At 40.8% G+C, this 17,759-nt stretch overlaps 1 protein-coding gene across 2 annotated transcripts in view; it reads right to left on the bottom strand.

The window, feature by feature from the left end:
• The window catches only part of peak1 (pseudopodium-enriched atypical kinase 1), a 102,732-nt gene extending 89,891 nt beyond the window's left edge, over positions 1-12,841 (bottom strand). For both annotated transcript variants that reach the window (XM_026175234.1, XM_026175233.1), the window contains exon 1: positions 12,624-12,841. The gene's annotated coding sequence lies outside the window, so the exon portion shown is untranslated. The remainder of the gene's footprint in view (positions 1-12,623) is intronic.
• Positions 12,842-17,759: the final 4,918 nt, after the last annotated feature.

Genomic DNA, 17,759 nt, shown 5'->3' with positions numbered 1-17,759 from the left:
AGGTGAGCAAGTTTAAAAATAGCATAAAGTTCAGACATAATGATTTAAAGGTACAGCTTATATTAAGTCAGAATAAAAACTTCAAAGAAAGAAATACAATTGTTGAACATAGCTGTTTGTTTGAGCTGACAAGAAAGGTATCGGGAGTCAGAGAAGGAAATTAGCAAATCAAACGGAGCGCTGAGTAAAATCCAGCAGACAGTCCCTTTGAAATGTACACTGCAGAGGAATGCTTTATCCAAACAGAGTAGCTCACTGCTTTGCAATTAAACACTCAAGTATGTTACACTCCCCTAAGCTTAGTGCTAGTTAGTTTCCCTTGTTTCAAATGAAACTAACAGCTTTTAAATTAAAAAAAAAGAAAATGTAAACATAAAACAATCTTAAAAAAAATTTGAAAGTCTTCTTTGTTCTATCCAAATCTTTGATCACATCTATGATGAGCCCTGGAAGGTGAAACATTTGCTTTTAAGTGTTTTCATCCATTCATTTGGATTCTGGAAATTTGTTTGTTGAGCTCTTAATCAAGAAAATTAGTCTGATTTCCAACTAAGCTGGATACTATATGGAAGATGAAGCTTAGTTTTTCATGCACAGACTTAACTTGAGTGAGCTGGCTGGAAATATCTATTGTCAAAGTACACTTGGTAACTAACTTTAGCACTTTTTGAATAAAGTAGTATGAATAAATATGAATGAGTTGGTATGACTGTGTCAGTAAAATAATTCTTGATTTCTAAATGTATTGAAGTCATGTTTATTTTAAATGAGATTTGAGTAAAGATTTTGAATTATATCTACTATTAATAACATTATTGCCTAATAACAACTTGTGTCCCACATCATTACTCATCGCAAATGAAACAAACTTTCTCTTATCTCTGATCTCCTATGCTACCATCAGCAGAGACTCTGTCACATGTTGGTGCAGGTGCTCTACTCTTGTATTTGGAGAGAAAAAGATGTGCTGGCAAAAAAAAGAGAAATTTGCAAGCCAGATACGCATGTATGCTCTATTTTTACATCTTTACATCTTATTTCCTCTTCAGCGAAGCGAAGAAAACAAACACTCAACATTTCTAATGAAACTCCTCCTTAATATGCCAAAGAAAACCCGAGGGAGGAACGAACCCTTATGTCTGAGCATCATATTTTTACTTTGATCTCACAATATGCCATCCCAGGACTGAATCCAGACATAAAAAATTAACTGCATAATGGAGCTTGTGCTGCTGTATCCTGTTTGCCAGCCACGTGCTCATTGGCCAGTTTGTGCACAACCTCTGTTCCTGTCAGTCAACAGTCCTCTGGATCATAGCACTCCCAGCTCCTCCTCCTCCTTCTTCTGTTCCTGGCCCAAATCTAGTGGCTGAATGCCAAAACCTGGGCTGGACACCGACCTGCTATCATGATCACCATGAAATTTCACAGGCAACGAGTTAGTTCAAACACAAAATCTGCAAACTTGTTTCTCTCATCCACCACTTATTCTTTCCCAACATTCTCAGACAGACACGTCACACTCGTCTCATCCCCTGCAGACATTTTGCCAGGGGTCCCCGATGAGCTGCTAGCCTGATATAGCTGTGGTATGGGCTGGGGTGTGGGCCAGAGTCTGAAGGAATGGGAGTGTTTGTTTTCTTCCCATTCAATCTTCATGCGATCAAGATCATGTCGCGCACCATGATCTTCATCAAGCCCTTGCACCACCAGGAAGGAGTTACAGAGATATGACATGCACTGTTATTGCTAATGAGATCACAGTGTGGATAGGCTGTGTGTGTGCGTGTGTGTGTGTACTCAGTGTGACAGAGAAAGAAGCGGGGGGGCTTCGATGAGTTAAAAATGTAATTTGAGATGTTCCCTCGCTCTGCTGGGCAACTTAAAAAAGGGGTGAGTCTGCAAATTTAATTTGAGCAGCACCAACAGGATTATTTGTGGGAAAGAGTCTTGCTATGTCAGGCAAGGTCAGGCAGGAGATGTTTGTTTACAAGTGGGGAGGTGGTGAATGCTGGGAGGCTTTTTTGTGAATGTTGTGTAACGTCGACGAAATGCCAGGTGACAGAATAAGGTACGATTGCTCTTCTCACTGTAAAGTGCACAGCTTTTGAAATGCTCTTCTGTTCAGTCCAAATGTAGATTTAACTCACAGGACTAAGGAAGGACAAAAGATGAATCATTTATGGGCCAAAGCCAACTTTTACTACCGAGCTTGACCTTAATTTGAAAATTTCTACTTCTCAGACCTGTGAGCGAGCGGTCACTCGCCACTTTACGAGGTTTACAGAGTCAAAAACAGTACCATCCACTGCAAAGGTCCTGCTATAAATCCAATGCTGCTTCAACTCTATGATGATGATTCTTCTAGATGTGGTTTGTGGTGCTTATTTCACATTTACTGCACTGCGGTATAATACATGCAGGATGTTAGGGTTGTGCTGATGGACGATGATGCCGTTGATCGATGATGGTCAAAGTGCGCAGTAACAGCTCGCCAGTCAAGGCGATGTTTAGCTCATCTCCACACTGATGCATTAAACAGACATTATCATTATTATGACAATCATAATAAATTGTGCCTTCCTTTCATCTCGCTTCTGAACTTGCGCACCCACACACCCCTAAATATATCTGTGCTGCATCAGAAGTTCACGTCGCAGACTTCAGGACACTTTGAAATTAATGTTTTGTGTAGAGCGGCTATACTGATTGATGGACAACATTAAATGACAGAAAACAGAAGGATATTTTTGACTGATGCGACTGTGCTCCTTGATCACATCTCCTTATTTTTGCCCCCATCCACTGTGAAAAACTCCAAGAACAGCAGAAGAGAGACAAGTAAGTAATCTTACACATTTAACAACGTGTCCACTTGTGTTCACGAATTACAATAAAGGTAATTAATTCAAGGCTGTATGTCTTTCATTTGTTTTTCCTCCTGCCCACAGAATCATTTATGCCACTATAAGTGCAAACATCAATGCCAACAAGCTATATGATCACTACATGTAAAAACAGCAGCGGGATGCCAAATAATGAAAATCTTTTTTTTTTAAATCTTTTATCAAAACCACTGAACAGATCGTTTTTATTGTTTTGGTTCTGTGGTTTCATGTTGTTGTTATTTTATTTCTGTTTTATGATGTAACTAAAGTGCTTTATATTTCATATACTCCTAATAAGGCGGCTGTGTCTGTTTATCCACCTTCACTCTACGATTTCATGTGATAGCAAATGTGATTTTCATGTTACTGAAATCTCACCAATACTGTAATATTGGGCATATTAACTGCCCAGCTATAAATTTTACTACACCGTCCACACCCAAATGGGTCTCTATTTTTGCCAGTAATTTATGTGCCAACTCTACACTATTCACTTTATGATGTGAAAATTGGGTTCGCTGACATTAAGTCTCCTTGATGGTCTATGCTGAACAAAATAGTAATAAAACAGTGATTAGATTGTAGAAACGCGACACTGCCAGCATACATTTCAGTCACCCGCTACAGTTCAAGACAGCACTTAACACAATGTTCCCAAAGCCCAAATCAGCTAAAGCCGAAGCAACTGAAGACAAATATTGAAGTCAGTCGGGTTCATTAGTGAATTAGAACAAGATTAGAAACAGCCCATCTGACTGTAAGAGCAAAAGATAAAAAACAGACAATTTCTACATTTCACATTTAAATGGGAACAATTGAGTCATGATGACCTAGTTAAGCATTTAGAACGCTGAAAGAAGGTTTAATGCATTTGCAATGTTAGAAAAAGAAACCATTACATAGCGTGGATTTGTAAAGAACCACGCTCATAGCCCCAGTTCGTCTCATCTGTCATTTATGAGACTAAATAATAGGAAGCACCTTAAAGCAACTATGAAACTCAGCAAAACCCTGCATCAAAAAGCATCGTTTATAAGACTTTTCTTTCTACAGGCAAAGCTGTATCACTGACAGCCTTTTTGATATCCAACAAAACCAACTGCAGTTCACCCTGAAAAGTTAACTTTCAGGTTCACTGCTATGGTAAACAAGTCCAAGAGCCTCGAGTTATGTCTGAGAGATCTTAGCACGACGTGGAGCAAGTTATTTTGAGATGCAAGGTGAGTCCACAAGAGTTACTGAGGTTAAAGGCTGGCCAAAAGTGCTCTCAACACATTCCAGCAGGCCAGAATTGTTTTGGCATCGCTGCAGCTACAACCCCTCACCGAGGCTTTGTCCTAACTCAAACAAATACTTGTGCAGATACATCACCGCAGATTGATGCCCGAAGAGGAGATTATCCTGCCATATATGGAGTTCAATACAGCTCATGTAACACTTCCTTTAAATCTACACAACTTGGAGCTATTCTCCAAAATTCAACATGAAAAAAAAAACATTTAAAAAAAGGAAAACTACAGACATGGAGACAGAGAGAGCATTTTCCCCCTCCTCTTAGACAGGTTTTGTCAGAGGGCTTTCTGTTTCCCTGTTCGGTAACGCTGGTCCAGTGTAAAACTCTGTCAGAGCAAATCCCCTAAAGCAGTCACTAGGCCAGCCTGATGCCAACACTGTCCTAGATCAAAAGCCGGCGCTGAGAAACACTGGTGATGCAGGGGATATTGTTCACCTGCTCCAGAGATGTATGATGACTGTGCCGAGAATGTGTGCAGGTGTACAGCACGCACATGAGCAGGGCGACCTCAGATGTATGAGCACGTCTGTATAGTTAGGAACGTCAGGTTTACATTTAAAACATCTTTACTTCAGTTATTGGCATTACCCCTTATTACCCTTCCTATTATAGGTAGGTGACAGAAAGAGGAAAATGATATATTTGCAATAACACCAGCAATCTTCTATCTTATAGATCACATTCAAACAAGCCAAATGCCAGACTGCATTTTTGATTTATTGGCACAATAAATATGTGACACAAAGAGATTCAAGGAACTCTAGCGAGGTGAAGAAAAAAAGCCCTTAGTCTATTAGTCTGTGTCCAAAAAAAAAAAAAAAAAAAGTCCTAATCAAGATCTTCGATCAATGATCAAAGAGTACCTGAATATGGCAGAGTGTCTTTCCTTCATCCTGCCACCCCTAATCTTGAATGTCAGTTAAATGCAACCTGTAGCTCAGTGAGCAAAGAAGAGGAATGATTCGACATCATGAGAACTGGAGGGAGAATAAATTTACATTTCCGGATTTAATCGTCACACAGAGAACCTGAACTGAATTGTGAGATTGCCAAAGCCAGCGCTATAATTCATCTCAGATTTAATCACCAGAAATGCAGAACTGTGGGACCGAGCCTGGAGGCACTCAGCTTCTAAATGAAATTGGAAACCAGATTCGCCCTGATTTTGATCTCCCTCTACATATTGTTAGCTTTTATTTGGCCGTCTTCTGTCCCAGCCTTAGGCAGCAATTTGTGTTAGTTCTCACAGTGAGGGAGGCATAAGGAGCTAAGACAGCAAAGAAGTTTAAAGAATACTTTATTGAGCTTCCTGGTTTGTTTCTCAGCATTTCCTTTATTATTACACTTTAAACAAAAAGTGCATGTGACAGCCCGCACATTTCTCTGACTTAATATAGCCCAGTTAGTATATAACACAAAGATGAACGTGGTCAACCAGTCACCAGTATCAAGACATGGTTGCTGGTCCATATAATCCCATAATCACTGCAGAAATACGTGGTAATTCCAAAGGGTTCCCAAACTTCTTGCCAATGTAAATGGCACTACCCTCCAGCCTAGCGCTATCTGACACACAGGAGTGAATTTAAAATCAAAACGGGTATAGCTTTCAGCCTCCATACTGCTCAATTATCATCCATCCACTTTCCACTAACCACCAAAAGCAATAGCTAATGTAATATTTGACATGATGCACATCAATCAGCTGTTAACTAGACATTGATGAGGCCCTGCATTAGTTTTTACAAGCAGTCGAACCGGTGAAAGGTCTGGAAGACGTCAATAATAAAAGGGGCTTTACGTCACCACTAGCCCTGGTTTTATGGACCCAACAAGACAATGATGATGATGATGATGATGATGACAGGAATAGTCTATCTCACACTCACTAGTGAGATCAAAAGGAGAATATCTGACACCATTAAATCACTGGTGGAGCAGCTTTAGCCCAATAAGCCAGTTTGGGATGTACTAAAAAGCCAAACATTTGCTGCTCTGTGAAGAGGAGACACACTTTTGAATGACACACTTTAGCGAAAGGGCAAAGTTTGACACGGGGCGAGCAGCAGCATTATGTTTTAGGCCAAAGTTATATGGGTCATAACTTAATATAATAGGAAAGTCTACAGTAAACTCTTTGTCTGATTGCTCCTGTCTCATGTTACTCGTCTAATGGATGAATTAAAAAATGCAAGTAATGTGCGTCTGTAAAACAAGCAAACATCGATGTTGGTGAAATCTATTTTATATGCACCACCGCTTTATAATAACACAAGCTCGGCTGATAGCTCGTTAGACTTACATTCTCAAGGTCAGCACTTGAGCTAACAGCTTATCAACAAAGCCACAGCCTTGAATTTCCCAGATAATCACAAATGTTTGCAAAGTCAACATTCTTCTAAAGGTTAAACTAAACATTTCAACAGTGAGTGAATGGGACCTCAAAATAGAAAACAAAGCCAGTGCAGTAAAGATTAGCAACATTAACATTGCGAATTACCGTTTGAATAATAAATCCTGGAGCAGATTTTGCTAGGTATTTGGATTGAGGCCCAACACAGAAACAAATCTTATTAGCTTTTTTAAGGCTTTGTCCCACTGCTTTAATGCACGTTTGAGCACATAAATAACACATGTATGAGGACACCAACTTTCACACAGACCCACACAAATTGGCTGTGGGTGAGACTTGAATGTCCCATTTCTAAATGATCCAACACCCAGGCAGAAGTAGAAGCCTTGTGGCTGACATACGATCCAAATGCTGCTGTGATCTTAATTATCCACAGTGTTCCCAGCACTGACTCAAAAAGTGGTGACACTTGAGCCAACTGGAATGATGACATGTCAGGTCACAGAAATCAGAGAAAAAAACTGAAAAATGTCAGTTGTATTTCCAGCTACTAACACTGAATTACTGAATACATGAAATATCTCTGATTTCATGAATGACAAAAAAAAAATAACAATAGTCAACAATAACAATAGTTCTGCCGTTCATCCAGTAAATTCATTTGAACTTCTTCTGACATTTTCCTACCTGGATGACTTGGATGACATTACACTGACTTTTGGTAAGCGCAGTGTTATTGCCTGATAGCTGCAAAATGTACTCAGAAGAAGTCGCGACCTGGAGCTGCCAGCATGAATTACACCGAGACCAGACTTCCCAAACAAAACCCAATCGGGCTCCAGCTTTGCCTCGATCATAGACAGAGCTGAAGATTTGGAGATGGCTTCTAGCCCACACTGCACTTTATCAGGATCCAATGACCTTCTAAAATCAGGAGTGTTTTTGCTGTGAAACAGCAACATGGCCAAATGCCTCACAATGTAACAAGGTGAACAAGGACTGTGGCATTTAATAAATAAAAAAATAAAAAAAGAGGTACGTGTGAATTTTAAACAAGTTTGCTACTTATACTGAAATAATAAATTTTGACCAAAAAAAAAACAAAGATATAAAACTACATTGTTTCTGTCAACTGGCTAAACTTCAGTCCATGCAATCCTGGTAGCAACATGTACTTTCAACTAGTTTTCTTGATTGTGTCCACAACAAACACTACACATGCCCGGTCACAGGAAGCGTGACTGCTTCATGGCTCCATTACTCGACTGTTGCCAGGCTAACTTCACCACAGCTGCCTGTAATGTGTGTTGGACTTCTAAGTTAGCAGCATAGAGAAGAATTACATTAGTTGTTTCAAGTTTGCGTTTTGTTCTTTTCCAGGAATTAGATGAACTACACACATTGTATACTAAAATGTTACCAGTATGAAATCCTGAGAATGTCACTGATTCTCATTCTGATACTGATGTTTTTCCCATAAATTCTGTGTGCTTCAAATCACAAGTTAAGTACAGCCAGGCCTTTATTTGTGAATGCATGGACAACTGAGTGTGGAATATTGAAATAAATGTTAACGACAGTGGTGGGGGTTTCCAGATCCATTGTGTGAGGCTCAACTTTGGTCACAGAGGCACTGTGGGGGCATCCATGTGCCATCCATGTGACCGCAGAGCACAGTCACTGCAAAGCACATGTGGATCTTGTAAGCAGGCTCAGAAATAGTATAACAACTACTCCTTCATGGTGTGCCTGTCTACAAGAAAGTACTAAGCAAAATTACTTATGAGAAAAAAAATATTTACATCCTTATGGTAATCTGTATAAAGATAATCAATGCAGGAAAATAGTCCCAATCACTGATAGACTGTATCATTATTAATACTGATACATGAGTAAATCTTTCACCATTGTAGCTATATTTGCGCTGGACTGCACTAACTGCTCATCATCAATCCAAAGTAACTGTAGTGGCACTGAAGTACAAAATGGCAATAAAGTAAATATTCACATGAACGACAAGGAGTTTAAAGTACTTAAGTCAAAAGCCTACTGCCCCCAATCTCAACGTATATCAGGAATGCAAAGATGAACCTGATAGAGAGTGAAAGACATAAAATATAAACCTCACTTTGACGTAAAATCCAGGTTAAAAGCTGCAGTAATAAGATCTGAATCTGGTACCACTGCTACTTTTATACAACAGGAATGCCTTTGAGCAGCTGTATGTGTGTACATCTCATAACCCCTGGGTCACACCTGTTACCTTGCTAAACCTTTGTCCCAGAGCAAGCTCAGGGGTCAAGGATCAAAGGTCATGGTGTCACATGACACATCCTTGACAGATTTGTTTCGGTCCAGTCATACTTATACCTTCTACCATCTGAGAAATGACCTTTTTTTAGGTTGCTGAATTTTCTGCAAAGCAAACACCTTCATAATAACACCAATTATCAGCATTATTTCTTGTAAACTGAAACAAAAACAAACACAGGTTCTAATGAAATGACAGACTAAGGGTGTGAGAATAACTTTCAATTCATGACGGGTTTTCTGCAGTTAAGCAAGGATGATGCATACTGCAAATCTCTAACACTGACTTAACCATGCAGTCCCACATAACGCACTTCAATAACCTCCAAACAGCAGCACTAAAAGATCAAGTTGCCAGAAAATACTTGAGCTCAATTAAGTCCCACCCACACCGGAGGAAAACGACTTTGTATTGCATAAATGTGCCTCCATGTCAATTCTGGCTGATAAATGCCTAAAAGCTGCAGCAGAGTGGGATGCACTAACAAAATCGTACAGAACCTCGAGGTAGACAGAGGCAGAAAGAAATGAGCGATCAGCAGGAAGAATAAGAAAGCTGTGGGACTGTAAGCAAGTTATTTTCTTACTGCTCAGACATCTAAATTTTGTGCACACAGCTAATTGAGTTTAAAAATTCCAATCCTAAACCCATATGCTCCAACTGGACACAACATGGGCACTCCCATATTGATTTGCTGTTCGACTTTGTGTTTTCACTTAAATATGAAAAACCTCATTACGGTATAGGTAATATTGCAATTATGCAGCAGTGTATCTCAGGACGTGCTATGAAGTAACACCAGAGTAATGTAGCACCTGTGTAAGTAACAAGTAATGTGTAATAAACTGACTTTTTTCGAATAATATCCAACATTAGGCACCAGGCACTGACATCAATAAAGCTTCATCAATATAGCGACCTCGTCATGAGACTCAGATTAATCCATAACATATTTTACTTTAATGTGTTCAGCGCTGTCACGCTGCTCTGTACCAGAGTAAGGATGTTTAAACACAAAGCTCATTAGCTCAAACTACAGTAATTTATGGAGAGCGAAATCCTGTTTGTATGTTTTCAATTTCATAAAACATTCAAAAAACAACACTGTAAACTTCCTATCCAGAGGGATAATATTACTGACCCCGTGAAATGAACAATCAGGCAGCACATACAGTGTGTGAATGTGTGCGTGAATGGGTGGATGACTGGATATGTAAAGTGCTTTGGGGTCCTTAGGGACTAGTAAAGCGCTATATAAATACAGGCCATTTACCATTTACATAATCTACTGATGAAGATTCTTCAGCCATTCTGAGTCATATTCTTGGTTACACCTGACTAAAGTTTGCACTGTTAAGTTTTCGTACAACAACTTTTTTTTTGGAAATCCACAGGCTGTTTTATTTATTGAGAAAAAAAACTGTACCAGGATCCACTTTTTAAAAAAAAAAACCCAAACAAATAGTATTTGACAAACAAATAGGAATGACGCCCAGTTCAGGCAAAACTCTGGGTCACTGAACTAACCAGCTAACAAAGACAACTTTCATTCCAGTTCACAACACAAAAAGATTCTGAGACATGTCTCCGAGCCAACGCATCATCCAAGGCATTTACAAAAAGGAGCCCAGTGTAACGTAAAAGGTCATTTAGATCCCATTTATATCATTTACAGTTTGGTAGCATAGATCAGCACCACACCTGACAATCTGTGATGGGCAAACAGCAAGGTCAAAGGCAAAAAAAAAAAAAAAAAAAGAAGAAAGAAAATGCTATTATATCTTGCTCCAATCACCTCAGCATATAGCCCTACTGCCAGACTGCACCTCCATCAGTCAAACAGCGAATCATAAAACCTCTTGCAGCTCTGTCAACCAGAGAAAACACTATCTTCTTGTTGCTCACCACAAAGAATGTCAGGTATGTTTGCAACTCTGAGATACTGCAAACAATCCAACAATTTTTGTGTTCACACACTTCAGGACGGGGGATAAGCATCCACAGGGCACTTATCAGAAGGGAAATCTGAGATCGGCAACTTGGCCTCCCTCTCGTCTGCCTCCACCGGGTGAGGTAACAATCCCAGATGCCCACCTTTGTTGACATTGTAATCAAAACAAAAGAAAGGAGCAAGCAAAAACAAGGACCGACAACCTCAATCCCACATGAACGCACAAAGCAGAGCTCGTTTATCAAGAGCTCAGCGTCCGCTTCTGTCAACTTTTGCTGGCAGTGACTCGTAACACTGAAAAAGAAGAAAGTTTTACTTTTACAATCAGCGATAAAAAAAAATCAAAACAAAAACACCAGACCAATTAATACTTAATTAGACCAAAGTAAAGGGTATTTTAAGAAATCTGGCAATTCTTGTTTTTCCTCCTCTTTAAAAGTAACGCAGAATCCATGACGATCTTCAAAAACAACGGGACAGACAGTTGACTACAGATAACACGCCTGGCTCGACAGATGGAAGGCAAAAGTATCACTTTTTTTAAAAAAGGGTGCTCGAGCTCAGTTTTTAGGTAGCAATTTAAGGAAGGTTTTCACAACACTAGTGGTGAATTCTGTATTATATTTAAAGCTGTAGATTATAATTTCAGCCTTGTGATTAGGCCATATTAAAGAAACAAAACAGAAAAAAACAAGCTGACACAACAAACAGATGCATTTGAAAAGCAGTCCCAGTGAAATGCAGGACAACAGCATCTATTTTGCAACACAGGTCCCACTGTTGGGTTTGATTTAAATGACTAGTTGAGTGGGATACAGGAGGATCGGATTCTCTTTTCTTTCTTTTGTTTTTGTTTTTTTGGTAAGATGATCATGTGATCATGAAGCCAGGTGTTAACAATCAGTTGAATCTCTGAGTGGGAAGAATGACACACAAACTGGTGAACCGACACCTGTTTATCAGTATTGCAAGGAGGACTCTAGCAACCCACTCACTCCAAACAACCAGGAGGTGATCTTTAAATACATGCAGTTTATGCATTAAAACAGTACAATCTATAGGGGCACTACATGCATGTGACAGAAAGTTGATTTCTTTTTTTAGTTTTGTTGCATATAATCTGCACATAAATGCACGAGTGTTCGGCGGGGAGGAAAGTAACAGTGCTGAGAATAGCGAAACATCCTCTTTCCACTGTGTTTGTTATCCCCATTCAGGGTGGTGACTTCTCTCTCTCTTTCTCCCTCGCTCTCTCTCACACGCACACACACGATCCCATCTCCCACTCCCCACTAAAAGACCCCTGGTGTTCCCTGGACCCCTGTTTGGTCAGCAGTTTAAAGTTAAGCTCTGCCTATCCTGTTCTGTAAACACGGCCAAGCTGTGTTTTGGGGATGGGCTCAATTCCACACCAGGTGTACGCAAAACCACACACGAGTGGCATCTTTTTGTTTGTGCGTTTGTTCTTAAACAAACTGATCTGTAGCCCTCCACTTCAGCCTTCACTCACTCAACTTATGACAGCAGCAGCAGCTATGTTACAAAGTCAGCACGCAGTCACTGATTAGCTCTCAGTTCGCTGAAGCCGAGCACGGCTAGCAAACTTCTCCGCTGGCTTCTCCTCACATCTCTATCCTGCACAAATCTGACATTACAACACGGAACCGCTAGTTTTTGGGGGGTTTTCCCTCCTCAAAGACACGACATACCTTCGCTGACAACCTGGAACTTGGGCAGCCGCAAGAAACTAGCGAGACTTGTGGCTGAGACACTTTCAATTTTGCGAAGGGGGGCGAAAAATGAACCCATAGCTAACTTTTCCATACCTTTTTTGAACGGCGAAGAGCTCCTCGTCGATACTATCACTTCTTGGCAGCCATGAACCCCGCTTCTGACAGCGTCGCCCTCGGCAGGAATAACGACAAAATCTGCCTGTGTTGTGCGACTGTGTGAGTGTGTGCCGCTCAACTCTTGCCAGTGCCCGTGATTTCTCCCACACCGCTCCTCTCTGCGTGGCTCCAGCAACAGCCGCTGCAGTTTTTTCCACCAGCCTGGCGCGGGAGCGAGCGCCCGGGATACTGGGCTGGCCTGAGAAGCGCGTGAACGCGCAGTTTGCAGGAGAGACGCCGAAGTGGGAAAAGTGGCCCTAAGAGATAAACAGGTCCGTGCGCTGTGACAAGGTAGTACAGATGCACACAGAGTAGTGTGTTAGCGACTGGGTAAAGGTTTTATCTGCCCTTGCGGTTTGTGTTTAGCTTAACCCAAATACACATATGTAGTCTTCAGGAAATCTGACTTTACTTTTACCATTTCTATATCGAGTGCGTGCATTTAAAATAAAGGTTATCTGAATACTGAGCGACTTCACTATATGTGAACTGAAAGAGTTATTTTCAGTAAAGCGATAAAAAAAAAACACCGATGCACTCTGCGAGTCTATTCTCATACATTATTTGTAGTCCTACTGTTGTGACATTTGTACAGCGCCATGTCCTTTCTGTTAATGGCAAACACGGTCATTATCGGTGACGGTAAATTATGACGTTACACTTCAAAGCACAAATTCATTTCCAATACTTCATAATCAAAAACTAATTATTCAAAACCGCATCTGTCTTGGAACGACAGTTTGAAAGGAGGAGGCAAACAGATGGATTCAAAGGCGCCCCGAGTGCATGCGTGCGTGTGTGTATGCACATGTGTGCATATGTCTGTTTGTGTGTAATAGTTATTGAAACGCGTTGAGTGCAGTTATTGAGTCTTTTGTTGACGTCATGCTTCTCTTAAGGGATGGTGACCAATGGAAAAAAAGAAATCCCCTCCTCCTGCTGCCTTCAGGCCCCCACAGCCAACTGAGTGTTAAAAACTAAACAGATATGAAACCACATGTAAGGAAAAATGTGTCATTTTTTTCTAACAGTTTGTACACTTGGCAACCAAGTGTGTGTGTGTGTGTTTAGGTTAGAGTATCAAACTTTGGTGTGATAGATTACAGATTAAGGGTTTTGGTTTGTGCCTAACAGAAAGGAAATAGGGTTTTGACAGGGGGTAACATCTGTGGCTTCGGTTTCACCTTGGAGGAAAAACGGTCAATTAACATAACACATAAATAATATCGTGGGTGGCAGCAACCTTGGTTTAATAGTACAGATCACATATTCTACCAGAGAATTTGGGAATAAGAGGAGAACCTGAAGGCAACATACTTGGGAAGAGGAGGAGGAACTGAGCCAGAAGTTGACATGTGGAAATGACTCAAGTTTTTTTTTTCCTCATCACATTCCAGGCATTGTTTCCTCCTCCTTACTGCCCAGGTCCTGGGCACCGAGGCCAAGGACTTTCCAGGGCTGGAGGAGAGTGAGTATGAATGAATGATGGATAAAAGGAAGCGGAAGGATGACTCTGATTTTCTTCTTTTTGCACGTGCAGAGTCACTTTGTCCTTCTCCAATTAAATAAATACAATGAAGCGGCATTGTTTCATCCTTTGTTGCCCCAGACCTTCTCTATGAGTGCCATGCTTGTCTGAGTAATTTGAAGAATATGAGCCTGTAAAATTACAAAAAATATTTTGGTATCGCAGTCACATGCGGCTCAAAAGTGTCTAAATGCAAGAAAAAAAAGAGACACTTCTATATTTTTTGGACAGCTTTTTATGTTGTAAGCAAAGAACATTTCATCAGAGTGGGAGCCGGGTTCAATGAGAGAGTGAGGCAGAGACAGGGAGATGTGAGTCAGGGTCGGCAAAAGAAAAGCGGTGAAGTTTGGACTGACTCATTGAAAGTAAGTGCACTGTCCCTGATAATAAAGCAGCAGAAAACTGACATGCAACTTTTTTCCCTATTATGGAACTAAGAGAAGCTGACAGACCACACAGGAGAACATCCATCATCGCTGTGAACCTCAGACACCATTTATCTTGCTACATTTCTGTCTCATACGTTTGCTCGTTATAATGTGTTATTCAAGTAAACCCTCCAGAAAAACTTCCTTTGAAATTTGAGGTGTTATCCATCCCCCGTTACTGTAAACCTCCTACTTCCAGACATAATGAGAATCTGCATCAGCAGATCAGAAACAGACCTTACAGAATGCGTCGGTTCAACTTTTTTTGGCACAAGACGACCGAGACCACAGCTGCAAAGAAGCTGCTCTGCAGCTGACCATAATAAAAGATCTTAATCTCCAATCTGGGAAATCAGCAGCCGAACATAAAAGTGATGCCAATGAACCGGTTTGATCATCTGAGCCCGTTTAAAGATAATGAGTAGTATTAGAAGTAAGGCAGTGCATACAAGCATTTCCATAAATGCATACCAGCTCGTGTAATTAAGCCAACACCAGCTTAGCTCAAGCCTGACTGACTGACAAAAGGTAGGCTCAATCTGACCATAATAGTGCATGTTATTATGGGAACAGAAGCCATTCAGGACACTGAGAGCGTCAAGTGCCAGTTCAGCACATGACGCCTGACTCATCCTCTCTCCTGTGAGTCACTCCCTCCTCCTTTTGGTCCAGGATCAGTGGCTCTCTGCTCCTCTCTCCTAATGTCAACCATTCTACCGCCTGGATACCGGCCAGCGATGCAGGCACTGCCCCGCTGAGGAAGAAGACTTTTTTTTATTTAATTGTTTTGTATTCCACCGGGTGTTTCTCTGTTAAGACAAAAGACTGGGTGTGATGACGGCGTGGCAAGAAGAGGGCAAAAAGAGACGTCACGAGGGACCGAAGTGCTGCTTATCTGTCCCAACAATTCTGTCATGTCCTAAAACAGAGGTTATCACTCAAGGCAGACTGGCTGCTTGGAAGTAAGAGGGCAACATGTGAACCTCAAGGGAAAACGTGATAACAAGGCATCACAGGAGCCGCTACCGTCTGCAGTGTATTCCTTTTCCTTGTTGTTTTTACAGCTTTGGCCTAATATCAAAGAGAGAAAAAAAAGCTGTAGTTAAGCTCATTATACAAATGAGCTTATGACCTACTGCACACACTGATGCCATGTACATGAAAGGTGAAAGGTGATCCTCGAAGCTAAAAAGTCAAGCAACTCTAATAACATATGAGATCTCAATGTTAACAGAGCTCTGTAAGATAAAGTTTCTCACCCGTAGTATTTGGCATTGCGAATCAGTTGATCATGTTTGTTGACGCTAACAGGCGTGAATGTACACGTGGGTCAACAGGGCTGAAGCTGAAGCCAAGTGAGGTGGGAATGTGGATGTTTCCCGAGTTATCTCTTTGGGGGGTTTTCAGCAAGGAGAGGACTGAAGAGAAGACCAAAGCTATACTGGAGAACTCATAAAGGAAGACCCTGCTGTTAAATGGATGGATAGGTAGACGGTAACTTTGGGGTACCATGAGTCTATTTATCTATCACCACCAGCAGCTCAAGCTTTTCACTTGACAACTGGGAAATCTCAGGGTTCAAATTTTGTAAACATTGTTTTATCTTGCGCGATCCTGAATTCTCCTCTAGCACTTGTAGAAACCTGCAATCAGCTGGGATCAGGTTATATTCCAGTTTGCAAATGTTATCTGGAAACAGAATCTGCTAAGCATCAGTACCTTAACATGGTCACTGTGAACACGTTTATTCTAACATCACATTAGTCATAGTCAGGTTAATGTACAGATTGCTTATGTGCATAAACAACATAAGGTCTTTAACAGTAAATATTACCCCCAAAAGCTGGCGTTTGATCGGCTTCTGGGCTGTAAAATGTCAGACTTTCACAATGACCTGTTTCCAGAGGTCTCTTCACCAGTGCTGTATAGTGTACAGGAGCCGGGAGCTGGACTTTTGCAATGCAGTGGTCAGCAGCTCACTAGTTCACTGTATGAAATGACATACTGTCTCTGGGAACAGGACATCTGTTCGGAAAAATGTTGGCTGTGCTGCTATGATACATTATGAAGAGGAAGTGTCAGTTGTCACAAAAGGAAACGGGCATCAGTGAAAGGAAACAGGAAGGGCTCACAATGTAAAGTCAAAAGCTAATATAGCACTAACTTAGCAACTTTAGACTTCATATCCAGGCCAGCCTATCATCAGAGAACAGAAACACTTGCGTTCAATTTCTATAAAAATCGCAATATAGAAGTGTTTTACTAAAAAGGATTTATGGCACAGCCTTCTCCTGCGGCTTAATATGATTATGAGAGGGTAAATTCACAAACACGATACAGATGTGAGCCATTGCCCGTGAATGTGCTGCAGATTGCAATGTAATTGTATCTCTCTCTCTGCAAATTACAACAGATCTGCTCAGTTCGCTTCAGCAATCCAAATCTTTTTGACTTCACATATCAGCTGCAAGTAAATAGGCTTAGGTGCCAGCCAAGTAGATTATAGCAGATTAGCTTCTTGGTTTTATGTGTACAGTACACCCACTAAAATCTAGGCTTTTAGACAATGCCAAAGTCAAAGATCCAGAGTAATAAAACCAGCTGCTTTACCATCTACAGTCGTCTAAAGAATGAGTGTCTTCACATCTGACAGAGTCGGCGTTATGCAGCAGGTAAACAAAAAAATTATTCAGAACTCTGACTTGTTGTCTGTTTTCCACTTGCCCACTAATCATAATTTAAGGACAAAAAGAAGTTCTTTTTCTAAATACTGCATTTGTTATTTTAAAATCTAAAATCAAAAACTGAGAGACATATTCACTCCTTGATGGAGCACTCCAAGTGTGATCAGAGGCATCCTGCTTGCCTAATTATCCCACAGATGTGTCTACAACTTGATTAGTGTGCAACTGTAGCGAATTAATGGGTTGGATATAATTAAATAAGGCACAGAGTATTCCCAGAAGCACTCTGGCCTCAGTAATTATCAGGTCTGAGACAAAAACTCTACCGAACTGAACTCCAAGCAGAGTCTAGCTACATCCAGGCAGTGCTCTTTATCTGGATAATGAAGTCCCCAGCAGTAAAGCATGGTGGTGGCAGCATCACGTTATTGTG

The sequence above is a fragment of the Astatotilapia calliptera genome, chromosome 7, assembly GCF_900246225.1.
Source record: "Astatotilapia calliptera chromosome 7, fAstCal1.2, whole genome shotgun sequence".
NCBI lineage: Eukaryota > Metazoa > Chordata > Actinopteri > Cichliformes > Cichlidae > Astatotilapia > Astatotilapia calliptera.
This window is presented reverse-complemented; position numbering and strand designations above follow the sequence as displayed.